Source organism: Ranitomeya imitator, chromosome 3, assembly GCF_032444005.1.
Source record: "Ranitomeya imitator isolate aRanImi1 chromosome 3, aRanImi1.pri, whole genome shotgun sequence".
Classification (NCBI taxonomy): Eukaryota; Metazoa; Chordata; class Amphibia; order Anura; family Dendrobatidae; genus Ranitomeya; species Ranitomeya imitator.
Genome location: NC_091284.1, coordinates 438814936 through 438826242, shown reverse-complemented (window position 1 = coordinate 438826242; position 11307 = coordinate 438814936). Strand labels below are relative to the sequence as shown.

General features: G+C 45.4%; 2 non-coding genes across 2 annotated transcripts; both read right to left on the bottom strand.

The window, feature by feature from the left end:
* Positions 1–6585: 6585 nt before the first annotated feature.
* LOC138673349 (small nucleolar RNA U3) lies at positions 6586–6803 on the bottom strand. The gene has a single exon (XR_011319986.1). It is a non-coding gene; the product is annotated as a small nucleolar RNA U3 (small nucleolar RNA).
* A 2921-nt stretch (positions 6804–9724) lies between these two features.
* On the bottom strand, positions 9725–9942 carry LOC138673335 (small nucleolar RNA U3). Its single transcript, XR_011319972.1, has one exon. It is a non-coding gene; the product is annotated as a small nucleolar RNA U3 (small nucleolar RNA).
* Between the last annotated feature and the right edge of the window lie 1365 nt (positions 9943–11307).

The following is an 11307-nucleotide window of genomic DNA, read 5'->3' as shown; positions in this document are numbered from 1 at the left end:
TAGATAGATTGATAGAATAGATAGAATGATAGATAGATTGATAGAATAGATAGAATAATAGAATAGATAGATTGAATAGATAGATTAGATAGAACGCATAGAATAGAAGATCTGTGGCTTTGCTTGGAATGGCAGAACGATAAAAAGATTACAAAACTGTGTGGTGTTTTATTTCATTAAAATACTTTTTTCTGCATGTGTGTGTTTATTTAACCCTTTAATTACTATAGGATTAGTAATGGATAGGTGTCTTATTGACGCCTCTCCATTACTAAGACGGCTTAATGTCACCTTACAATAGCAAGGTGACATTAACCCCTCATTACCCCGCTTGCCACCGCTACAGGGCAAGTAGGAAGAGCCAGGCAAAGCGCCAGAATTGGTGCATCTATTAGATGCACCTTTTCTGGGCAGCTGCGGGCTGCCATTTTTAGGATGGGGGGCCTATATCAATGGCCCCTTTCCAGTCTGAGAATAGCAGCCCCCAGCTGTGAGCTTTAGCAAGGCTGGTTGTCAAAAATGGGGGGACCCCACAAAGTTTTTTTAAATCATTTAAAAAAAAATCTTGAGGACCCCTGTAAAGCGCTTCGGAATATGTTGGTGCTATATAAATAAAGATTATTATTATTATTCTTGATAACTAGCCTTACTGAAGCTGACAGCTGGGGGTTGCAGCCCCCAGCTGTGAGTTTTGTCTGGTTGGTTATCAAAAATAGGGGGGAACTCACGCCGCTTTTTCTATAAATTATTTATAGCGCAGGAGCAGCAGATGAAAACTCCCATCCACCGCTCCTGCTCTCACTGTAAATAGCGGTGGCAGGTGTCACATGATTGGAGCAGTAGTCCCATCATCTGACTCCAGTGATCAGAGGTGAACTTTATGCCTCCGATCACAGCTGAGCACTCCGGCTGTCTTCTGACAGCGGGGAGCCGCGGCTCTCTGAAAAAACTCTGAAAAAACGCTGGAAAAACGCTGAAAGAAGTGACATGCTCTATGTCCAAAAAACACTGCAAAGCACAAAATCCTGATCACACAAAAAAACAATGTGTGTGCATGAGATTTCTGGAATCTCATAGGGTTTGCTGGTATTGTAAAAAGCAGGTGAAAATTAACATAAAAAATGCGGTGGTTAGCACTATAGCCCTGCAGCGCTGTGGTCCTGGGGTCTGGGGTCAAATCCAACCATGGACAATATCTGAAAGGGGTTTGTATGTTCCCCCACATTGCAAAGACTTAGGCTACTTTCACACTAGCGTTAACTGCAATCCGTCACAATGCGTCGTTTTGCAGAAAAAACACTTTTGCAGGATGCGTTTTTTCTCCATTGACTAACATTATGCGACGCACTGTGACGGATTGCCACACGTCGCAACCGTCGCGCGACGGTTGCGCCGTGTTTCGGCCGACCGTCGGCTGCAAAAAACGTTCCATGTAACATTTTTTGCAGCCGACGGACCGTCTTTTCCGACCGCGCATGCGCGGCCGGAACTCCTCCCCCACCTCCCCGCACCTCACAATGGGGCAGCGGATGCGCTGAAAAGCTGCATCCGCTGCACCCGTTGTGCGGCGGAGGCAACGCTAGCGTCGGTAACCTCGGCCCGACGCACTGCGACGGGCCGGGCCCTACGCTAGTGTGAAAGAAGCCTTTGTGATAGGGAATTATATTGTGAGCCCAATGTGGAGAGCGATGATAATGTGTGTAAAGCGCTGTGGAATTAATGGCGTTAAAAACATAACTGAAAAGAGATACAAAGAAAAGCTATTGAAAAATTGACGCCTGTCCTGATTTAATGCACATTTTCTGGACTTTTCCTAAAAAATGTCTTTCTTAACCCCTTTACCCCCAAGGGTGGTTTGCACGTTAATGACCGGGCTAATTTTTACAATTCTGACCACTGTCCCTTTATGAGGTTATAACTCTGGAACGCTTCAACAGATCCCAGTGATTCTGACATTGTTTTCTCGTGACATATTGTACTTCTTGATAGTGGTAAAAATTCTTTGATAGTACCTGCGTTTATTTGTGAAAAAAACGGAAATTTGGCGAAAATTATGAAAATTTCGCAATTTTCCAACGTTGAATTTTTATGCAATTAAATCACAGATATATGTCACACAAAATACTTAATATGTAACATTTCCCACATGTCTACTTTACATCAGCACAATTTTGGAAACAAAATTTTTTTTTGTTGGGGAGTTATAAGGGTTGAAAGTTGACCAGCAATTTCTCATTTTTACAACACCATTTTTTTTTAGGGACCACATCTCATTTGAAGTCATTTTGAGGGGTCTATACCATAGAAAATACCCATGTGTAACACCATTCTAAAAACTGCACCCCTGAAGGTGCTCAAAACCATATTCAAGAAGTTTATTAACCCTTCTGGTGCTTCACAGGAATTTTTGGAATGTTTAAATAAAAATGAACATTTAACTTATTTCACAAAAAATTTACTTCAGCTCCAATTTGTTTTATTTTACCAAGGGTAACAGGAGAAAACGGACCCCAAAAGTTGTTGTACAATTTGTCCTGAGTACACCGATACCCCATATGTGGGGGTAAACCGGTTTGGGCGCATAACAGAGCTCGGAAACGAAGGAGAGACATTTGACTTTTCAATGCAAAATTGACTGGAATCGAGATGGGACACCATGTTGCGTTTGGAGAGCCCCTGATGTGCCAAAACATTGAAACCCCCCACAAGTGACACCATTTTGGAAAGTAGACCCCCTAAGGAACTTATCTAGATGTGTTTTGAGCGCTTTGACCCACCAAGGGCTTCACAGAAGTTTATAATGCAGAGCCGTAAAAATAAAACAAAAATTTTTTCCCACAAAAATTATTTTTTTAGCCCCCAGTTTTGAATTTTTCCGAGGGTAACAGGAGAAATTGGACCCCAAAATTTGTTGCCCAATTTGTTCTGAGTGCGATGATACACCATATGTGGGGGGAACCACTGTTTGGGTGCATGGGAGGGCTCGGAAGGGAAGGAGCGCCATTTTTTGAAATGCAGACTTAGATGGAATGGTCTGCAGGTGTCACATTGCGTTTGCAGAGCCCCTAATGTACCTAAACAGTAGAAACCCCCCACAAGTGACCCCATATTGGAAACTAGACCCCCCAGGGAACTTATCTAGATGTGTTGTGAGAACTTTGAACCCCCAAGTGTTTCACTACAGTTTATAACGCAGAGCCGTGAAAATAAAAAATCTTTTTTTTTCCAACAAAAATTATTTTTTAGCCCCCAGTTTTGTATTTTCCCAAGGGTAACAGGAGAAATTGGACCCGAAAAGTTGTTGTCCTATTTGTCCTGAGTACGCTGATACTGCATATGTTGGGGTAAACCCCTGTTTGGGCACACGGGAGAGCTCGGAAGGGAAGAAGCACTGTTTTACTTTTTCAACGCAGAATTGGCTGGAATTGAGATCGGACGCCATGTCGCGTTTGGAGAGCCCTTGATGTGCCTAAACAGTGGAAACCCCCCAATTATAACTGAAACCCTAATCCAAACACACCCCTAACCCTAATCCCAACAGTAACCCTAACCACACCTCTAACCCTGACACACCCCTAACCCTAATCCCAACCCTATTCCCAATTGTAAATGTAATCTAAACCCTAACTGTAACTTTAGCCCCAACCCTAACCCTAACTTTAACCCTAGCCCCAACCCTAACCCTAGCCCTAACCCTAACCCTAGCCCCAACCCTAACCCTAGCCCTAACCCTAACCTCAGCCCTAACCCTAACTTTAGCCCCAACCCTAACTGTAGCCTTAACCCTAACCCTAGCCCTAACCCTAGCCTTAACCCTAGCCCTAACCCTAACCCTAGCCCTAACCCTAACCCTAGCCCTAACCCTAACCCTAGCCCTAATGGGAAAATGGAAATAAATATATTTTTTTAATTTTTCTCTAACTAAGGGGGTGATGAAGGGGTGTTTGATTTACTTTTATAGCGTTTTTTTTAGCGGATTTTTATGATTGGCAGCCGTCACACACAAAGACGCTTTTTATTGCAAAAAATATTTTTTGCGTTACCACATTTTGAGAGCTATAATTTTTCCATATTTTGGTCCACAGAGTCATGTGAGGTCTTGTTTTTTGCGGGACGAGTTGACGTTTTTATTGGTAACATTTTCGGGCACGTGACATTTTTTGATCGCTTTTTAGTCCGATTTTTGTGAGGCAGAATGATCAAAAACCAGCTATTCATGAATTTCTTTTGGGGGAGGCGTTTATACCGTTCCGCGTTTGGTAAAATCGATGAAGCAGTTTTATTCTTCGGGTCAGTACGATTACAGCGATACCTCATTTATATCATTTTTTTATGTTTTGGCGCTTTTATACGATAAAAACTATTTTATAGAAAAAATAATTATTTTTGCATTGCTTTATTCTCAGGACTATAACTTTTTTATTTTTTTGCTGATGACGCTGTATGGCGGCTCGTTTTTTGCGGGACAAGATGACGCTTTCAGCGGTACCATGGTTATTTATATCTGTCTTTTTGATCGCGTGTTATTCCACTTTTTGTTCGGCGGTATGATAATAAATCGTTTTTTGCATCGTTTTTTTTTTTTTTCTTACAGTGTTTACTGAAGGGGTTAACTAGTGGGCCAGTTTTATAGGTCGGGCCGTTACGGACGCAGCGATACTAAATATGCGTACTTTTATTGTTTTGTTTTTTTTTATTTAGATAAAGAAATGTATTTATCGGAATAATATTTTTTTTTTCATTATTTAGGAATATTTTTTTTTACACATTTGGAAATTACTTTTGTTTACTTTTTTACTTTGTCCCGGGGGGGACATCACAGATCGATGATCTGACAGTTTGCACAGCACTCTATCAGATCACCGATCTGTCTCAGAGCACTGCAGGCTTCACAGTACCTGCTCTGAGCAGGCTCTGTGAAGCCACCTCCCTCCCTGCAGGACCCGGATGCCGCGGCCATCTTGGATCCGGGCCTGGACCAGGGAGGGAGGTAGTGAGACCCTCGCAGCAACGCGATCACATCGCGTTGCTGCGGGGGGCTCAGGAAAGCCCGCAGGGAGCCCCTTCCCTGCGCGATGCTTCCCTGTACCGCCGGCACACCGCGATCATGTTTGCGATCATGTTTGCGATAGGCAGCTGACACCCGGCCGCGCTCCCCCCGTGAGCGCGGCCGATCGCGTATGACGTACTATCCCATCGGTGGTCATAGGGGCCCACCCCACCTCGACGGGATAGTATGTCTAATGTCAGAAAGGGGTTAAATAATAAGATTCCCCTCAAACAGCCCTACTAATTTAGCTTAAAACTGACTAGCACCAAATTGGAAAAGCTGAACAATCCTCAGTATGAAAATCTATCACGATTGCCAACAACAACAACTTTCCAAAAAGTTTCAGAACGTGATCATCTCGGATTAAGGCCGGGTTCACATTCGTTAGTGCAGTCTGTTCAACGCAAACGTTAAAGGGACTGCGCTAACGCAAGTGCCGACTTTGCCCAGCGCTAGCGCAGATGGAGCATTTGCTAGCTCCATCTGGGCTAGCAGTGACGGACCCGGAAACGCTGCAGCCCGCGTCTCGGGTCCGTCACTCAATGATGGCACATCGCTAGCGCGCGCCCATTGTGGGCATGCGCTAGCGATGCGTCCGACATTGCATTCAATGGCAGTGTTAACGGACTACGTTACACCACGTTATGCCGCAGTGTAACATAGCCCGTTTAATGGTGTCACTGAACGCAATCTGAACCCAGCCTAAAGGTACCGTCACATTAAGTGACGCTGCAGCGATACCGACAACGATCCAGATCGCTGCAGCGTCGCTGTTTGGTCGCTGGAGAGCTGTCACACAGACAGCTCTCCAGCGACCAACGATGCCGGTAACCAGGGTAAACATCGGGTTACTAAGCGCAGGGCCGCGCTTAGTAACCCGATGTTTACCCTGGTTACCATCGTTAAAGTAAAAAAAACAACCACTACATACTTACCTACCGCTGTCTGTCCCCGGCGCTCTGCTTCTCTGCTCCCGGCGCTGTGCTTCTCTGCTCTGGCTGTGAGCACAGCGGCCGGAAAGCAGAGCGGTGACGTCACCGCTCTGCTTTCCGGCTGCCCGGCGCTCACAGCCAGAGCAGAGAAGCACAGCACCGGGAGCAGAGAAGCAGAGCGCCGGGGACAGACAGCGGTAGGTAAGTATGTAGTGGTTGTTTTTTTTACTTTAACGATGGTAACCAGGGTAAACATCGGGTTACAAAGCGCGGCCCTGCGCTTAGTAACCCGATGTTTACCCTGGTTACCAGCGAAGACATCGCTGAATCGGCGTCACACACGCCGATTCAGTGATGTCAGCGGGAGATCCAGCGACGAAACAAAGTTCTGGACTTTCTTCCCCGACCAGCGATATCACAGCAGGGGCCTGATCGCTGCTGCCTGTCACACTGGACGATATCGCTAGCCAGGACGCTGCAACGTCACGGATCGCTAGCGATATCGTCTAGTGCGACGGTACCTTAAGGCTTTCCCATAATACCCTATGCATAATGATAGGCTTTATACCCCCAAGCCTGTTTTTACTTTAAAACAATAACCAAACCGCTCAGCTTGTGATCTCCCCCTCCGCCCTCCCTGTAACAGAGAAGAAGAACAATCATCACCAGCAATCAGCCCCTGCAATGAAGCAGAACTGAGAGCTCACTTCACGCTCAGGAGAGATCACTACAGCTCCTCCTCGTGGTTGGGAAGTTTGGGCACTTTAGAGCACATTTCTCAAGTTACACACTATAGAAATGATCCCTGAAAGTATAGTCTTAACCTCTTCCTGGCCGTGATGCCCCTCCGGGGGATAGGACCCTGCGTGTAACATTAGGGAGACATCACACGAGGTGACACATGATGACTCTGTGAGCCGTGATACATTGTGATACATTGTGGGGGATCAGAGACCTGACTGCAGAGTAACTAGAAGCTTCTATACTTGTGTACGAGCTGGAAACCATCACACCCATAATGCATCTGCTCTCTTACCTAAATTAGCATAAGTGAACTCAAGCAGCCAGTGGGAGACAACGCCCCCTCTGTAGCTCCGCCCATTCCCCCTGCACTGATCAGGTGACTGCCTGCACTTGCCGCCCTTCCCCCGCCCACATTTCCTGCTCTCCACAGCTCTGCATGACACATAGGATGGATGTACAGGGTCGGTCAGAGGACATCGGTCAGGGGACATCGGTCAGGGGACATCGGTCAGGGTCCCATAACCATGGTCCCTCTCTAGGCTAATTATATCTGCCCTCAGTCACTGGCTTTACCACTCTGGCGGAGAAAATTGCGCGGGAGCCCTCGCCACTTTTTCCGTGATTTAACCCTATATTTTAACAGCTAGAGCCACCAAATTTTACACAAAGACACTTCTTATATTAGTAGTGAGGAATATGTAAAAAAACAAGGGATATGAAATGGTTTACTGTATGTAAACCATGTGTCATATCCAGTCGGGTTTGTGAAGGAGATAGCAAAATTCGGCAATTGAATTACCGGCGTTTCTGCTATCTAGCACTGCATTAAATATGAATATATATATATATTATATATATATATAGGTGTCTCACTGACATATATATGTATATATACCTATTCTATGTGTATATATCTATTCTATTCAAATCTGTCAGTGTGATTTTACTGTACCCCGTGCTGAATTGCCGGCTTTTCAAAGGACACCGGTGCGTAAAAATCGGACAGCACTCGCATGGTCCGAGTGGTGTGCGATTTTTTTCTCACACCCATTGACTTACATTGGCAAGTCTCGTCCGAGAATCGGAGCAATACGCAGCATGCTGCAATTTTTTTCTCAGTCCGATTTCAGCTGAGAAAAAATTGCAGATGAGATGTCACCCATTGAATAACATTGGTCCGATTGCAATCCGATTTTTTATCGGATTGCACTCGTCCGTTTTTCTCGCAAGTGGAAATGAGCCCTTATGCCTTTTCTATGTGGCCTTGGGTGACCATGGACCCATACTCTATTATTATTACCATCATTATTAGAGCACCATTGATTCCATGATGCTGTACATGAGAAGGGGTTACATACCGAATACAGATATCAAGGACAGTCATGAAACTAACAAAGACAGCAGAGTGGTATAGAGAGGAGAGGGCCCTGCTCTTGTGGGCTTACACTCTACCAACCGTGCCCACCAGATAACGCTGCACAGGCAGCAATGACTATTGTGTGAATTAGTCTAATTAATAAGGAGCCGTTTTCACTGGTTGTTCAAATTTGGGTGGTAACCACTAATGAATATATATATGTGATCACCTTCAAATACTTATCAGGGATGTCAGTCTCATTTTCGGCCACATCAGCATTATGATTGCTTTCAAACGACAGCTTTTAATTGTAAGTGCTCATACAGAGATGGTACGAGCAAGGACTGCAATGCACAGACTGGCCAAGGGCTAGAAGAGAGCTGTCCCTGGGTAGAAGGGCTAAGAGAGCTGTCCCTGGGTAGAAGGGATAACAGAGCTGTCCCTGGGTAGTAGGGATAAGAGAGCTGTCCCTGGGTAGTAAGGATAAGAGAGCTGTCCCTGAGTGGTAAGGCTAAGAGAGCTGTCTCTGGGTGGTAAGCCTAAGAGAGGTGTCCCTGGGTGGTAAGGCTAAGAGAACTGTCCCTGGGTGGTAGGGCTAAGAGAGCTGTCCCTGGGTAGTAAGGCTGAGATAGCTGTCCCTGGGTAGTAAGGCTAAGAGAGCTGTCCCTGGGTAGTAAGGCTAAGAGAGCTGTCCCTGGGTAGTAGGGCTAAGAGAGCTATCCCTGGGTAGTAAGGCTAATAGAGCTGTCACTGGGTAGTAGGGCTAAGAGAGCTGTCCCTGGGTAGTAAGGCTAAGAGAGCTGTCACTGGGTAGTAAGGCTAAGAGAGCTATCCCTAGGTAGTAAGGCTTACAGAGCTGTCCCTGGGTAGTAAGGCTAAGAGAGCTGTCTCTGGGTGGTAGGGTTAAGAGAGCTATCCCTGGGTAGTAAGGCTTACAGAGCTGTCCCTGGGTAGTAAGGCTAAGAGAGTTGTCTCTGGGTGGTAGGGTTAAGAGAGCTATCCCTGGGTAGTAAGGCTTACAGAGCTGTCCCTGGGTAGTAGACCTAAGGGTATGCTTCCACCTGCCGGATTACATCAAGATTTGCTGCGGATTGGATGCTGCATACAGCCGCATCGTCCAAGTGTTACAGCATAGTGGAGAGGATTTTATGAAATCCCGTCTCCACTATGTGCGCACGGCCACCTCCGTCTTCCTGCGTATCCGGACACGCGGCTCGTCTTTATAGTCCACAGCATTTCTATTTATCTTGCGGAGACTCTCCGTCTCCGCAAGATAAATACCACAGTAATAGGATACACATCTGGAATCACTGCGCGCTAAAAAGGGGGCAGGGCTTTGGGCGGAGTGGGGTATCTGCTGCATCCAAGGCGCAGCCATTCCAGCACATTCCTTAAGAGTTCTGTAGCAGCTCGCAGAGCCCAAGCTGGACTGATGCCTATTACGGATTGACATAGTGCCATACATATCAGTTTATTTAGCAATTTTTAATTATATTTTGTAAAGATTTATTTTGGGGGGCTTAAGATAGTTAAGTAATAAAAAAGCAATTTAATATTTTGTTAAGTTAAACAATTAAAAATAAACTCAATAATAGAAGAATTTTTTGATCTTTTTTATTACATTCATAAAAATTTAACCCAACCACTCAGCTTGTGATCTCCCCCTCCGCCCTCCCTGTAACAGAGAAGGAGAACGATCATCACCAGCAATCAGCCCCTGCAATGAAGCAGAACTGAGAGCTCACTTCACGCTCGGGAAAGATCACTACAGCTCCTCCTCGTGGTTGGGAAGTTTGGACACTTTAGAGCACATTTCTCAAGTTACACACTATAGAAATGATTCCTGAAAGTATAGTCTTAACCTCTCCCTGGCCGTGATGCCCCTCCGGGGGATAGGACCCTGCGTGTAACATTAGGGAGACATCACACGAGGTGACACATGATGACCCTGTGAGACGTGATACATTGTGATACATTGTGGGGGATCAGAGACCTGACTGCAGAGTAACTAGAAGCTTCTATACTTGTGTACGAGCTGGAAACCATCACACCCATAATGCATCTGCTCTCTTAACTAAATTAGCATAAGTGAATGTGCAGTGTCAGTGCTGAGCTGGCAAATGGTGCCCATACACTGTACATGGCAGAGGTGCCAGCACTGATACATTCAGCCATTGCTGGTACTGAGGGCAGCGGAGATGTCAGATCTGCACCAATCTCATATTAATCATCCATACTAATAAGGGGCTATTCACACACTGCATTTTGCAGGATCATTTTTGGTGTTTTTATTTGTGCTGAAAAGAAGCTTTATTTTATAGAACCCGGAAAAGCAATGAGTCAGATTTTCTGATGCACACAGTATGTTTTTCCCTGACTGATTTTGAGCACTGCAGTTTTCTTTTACCCACTGAAAGTAATGAAAACTGCAAAAACAAAGAAAATATGTAGCGCACATGAGACATATTTTGTGGTACTTTTGGTTCATAAATCTAACTGTATTACCATATACTGTAGATAAATCACCCGTGAGCCTCACCAAATAGCTGCGATTTAGGCCGGCGTCACACTCGGCGTAAGACAATACGGTCCGTATTTTACGGCCGTAATACGCAGAAATGTTCCCAAAATAGTGATCCGTATGTCATCCGTAGGCAGGGTGTGTCAGCGTATTTTGCGCATGGCATCCGTACTGCGAGATTTTCTCGCAGGCTTGCAAAACCGACATCTAATGGATTTATGGGCTCAAATGTTTGTATATATATATACATACTGTATTTATATTTAATTCAGCGCAAGATATGTGAAAAGCCGGTAATTCAATTACCGGCTTTTGCTATTTCCTTCCTAAACCCGACATGATATGAGACATGGTTTACTAATGTTAGTAGTGTGTATGTGCAAAATTTGGGCGCTCTAGCTATTAAATGTAAGGGTTAAATGGCGGAAAAAATTGGTGTGGGCTCCCACGCAATTTTCTCCGCCAGAGTAGTAAAGCCAGTGACTGAGGGCAGATATTAATAGCCTGGAGAGGGTCCACGGTTATTGCCCCCCCCCCCCCCTGGCTAAAAACATCTGCCCCCAGCCACCCCAGAAAAGGAACATCTGGAAGATGCGCCTATTCTGGCACTTGGCCACTGTCTTCCCATTCCCGTGTAGCGGTGGGATATGGGGTAATGAAGGGTTAATGTCACCTTGCTATTGTAGGGTGACAATAAGCCAGA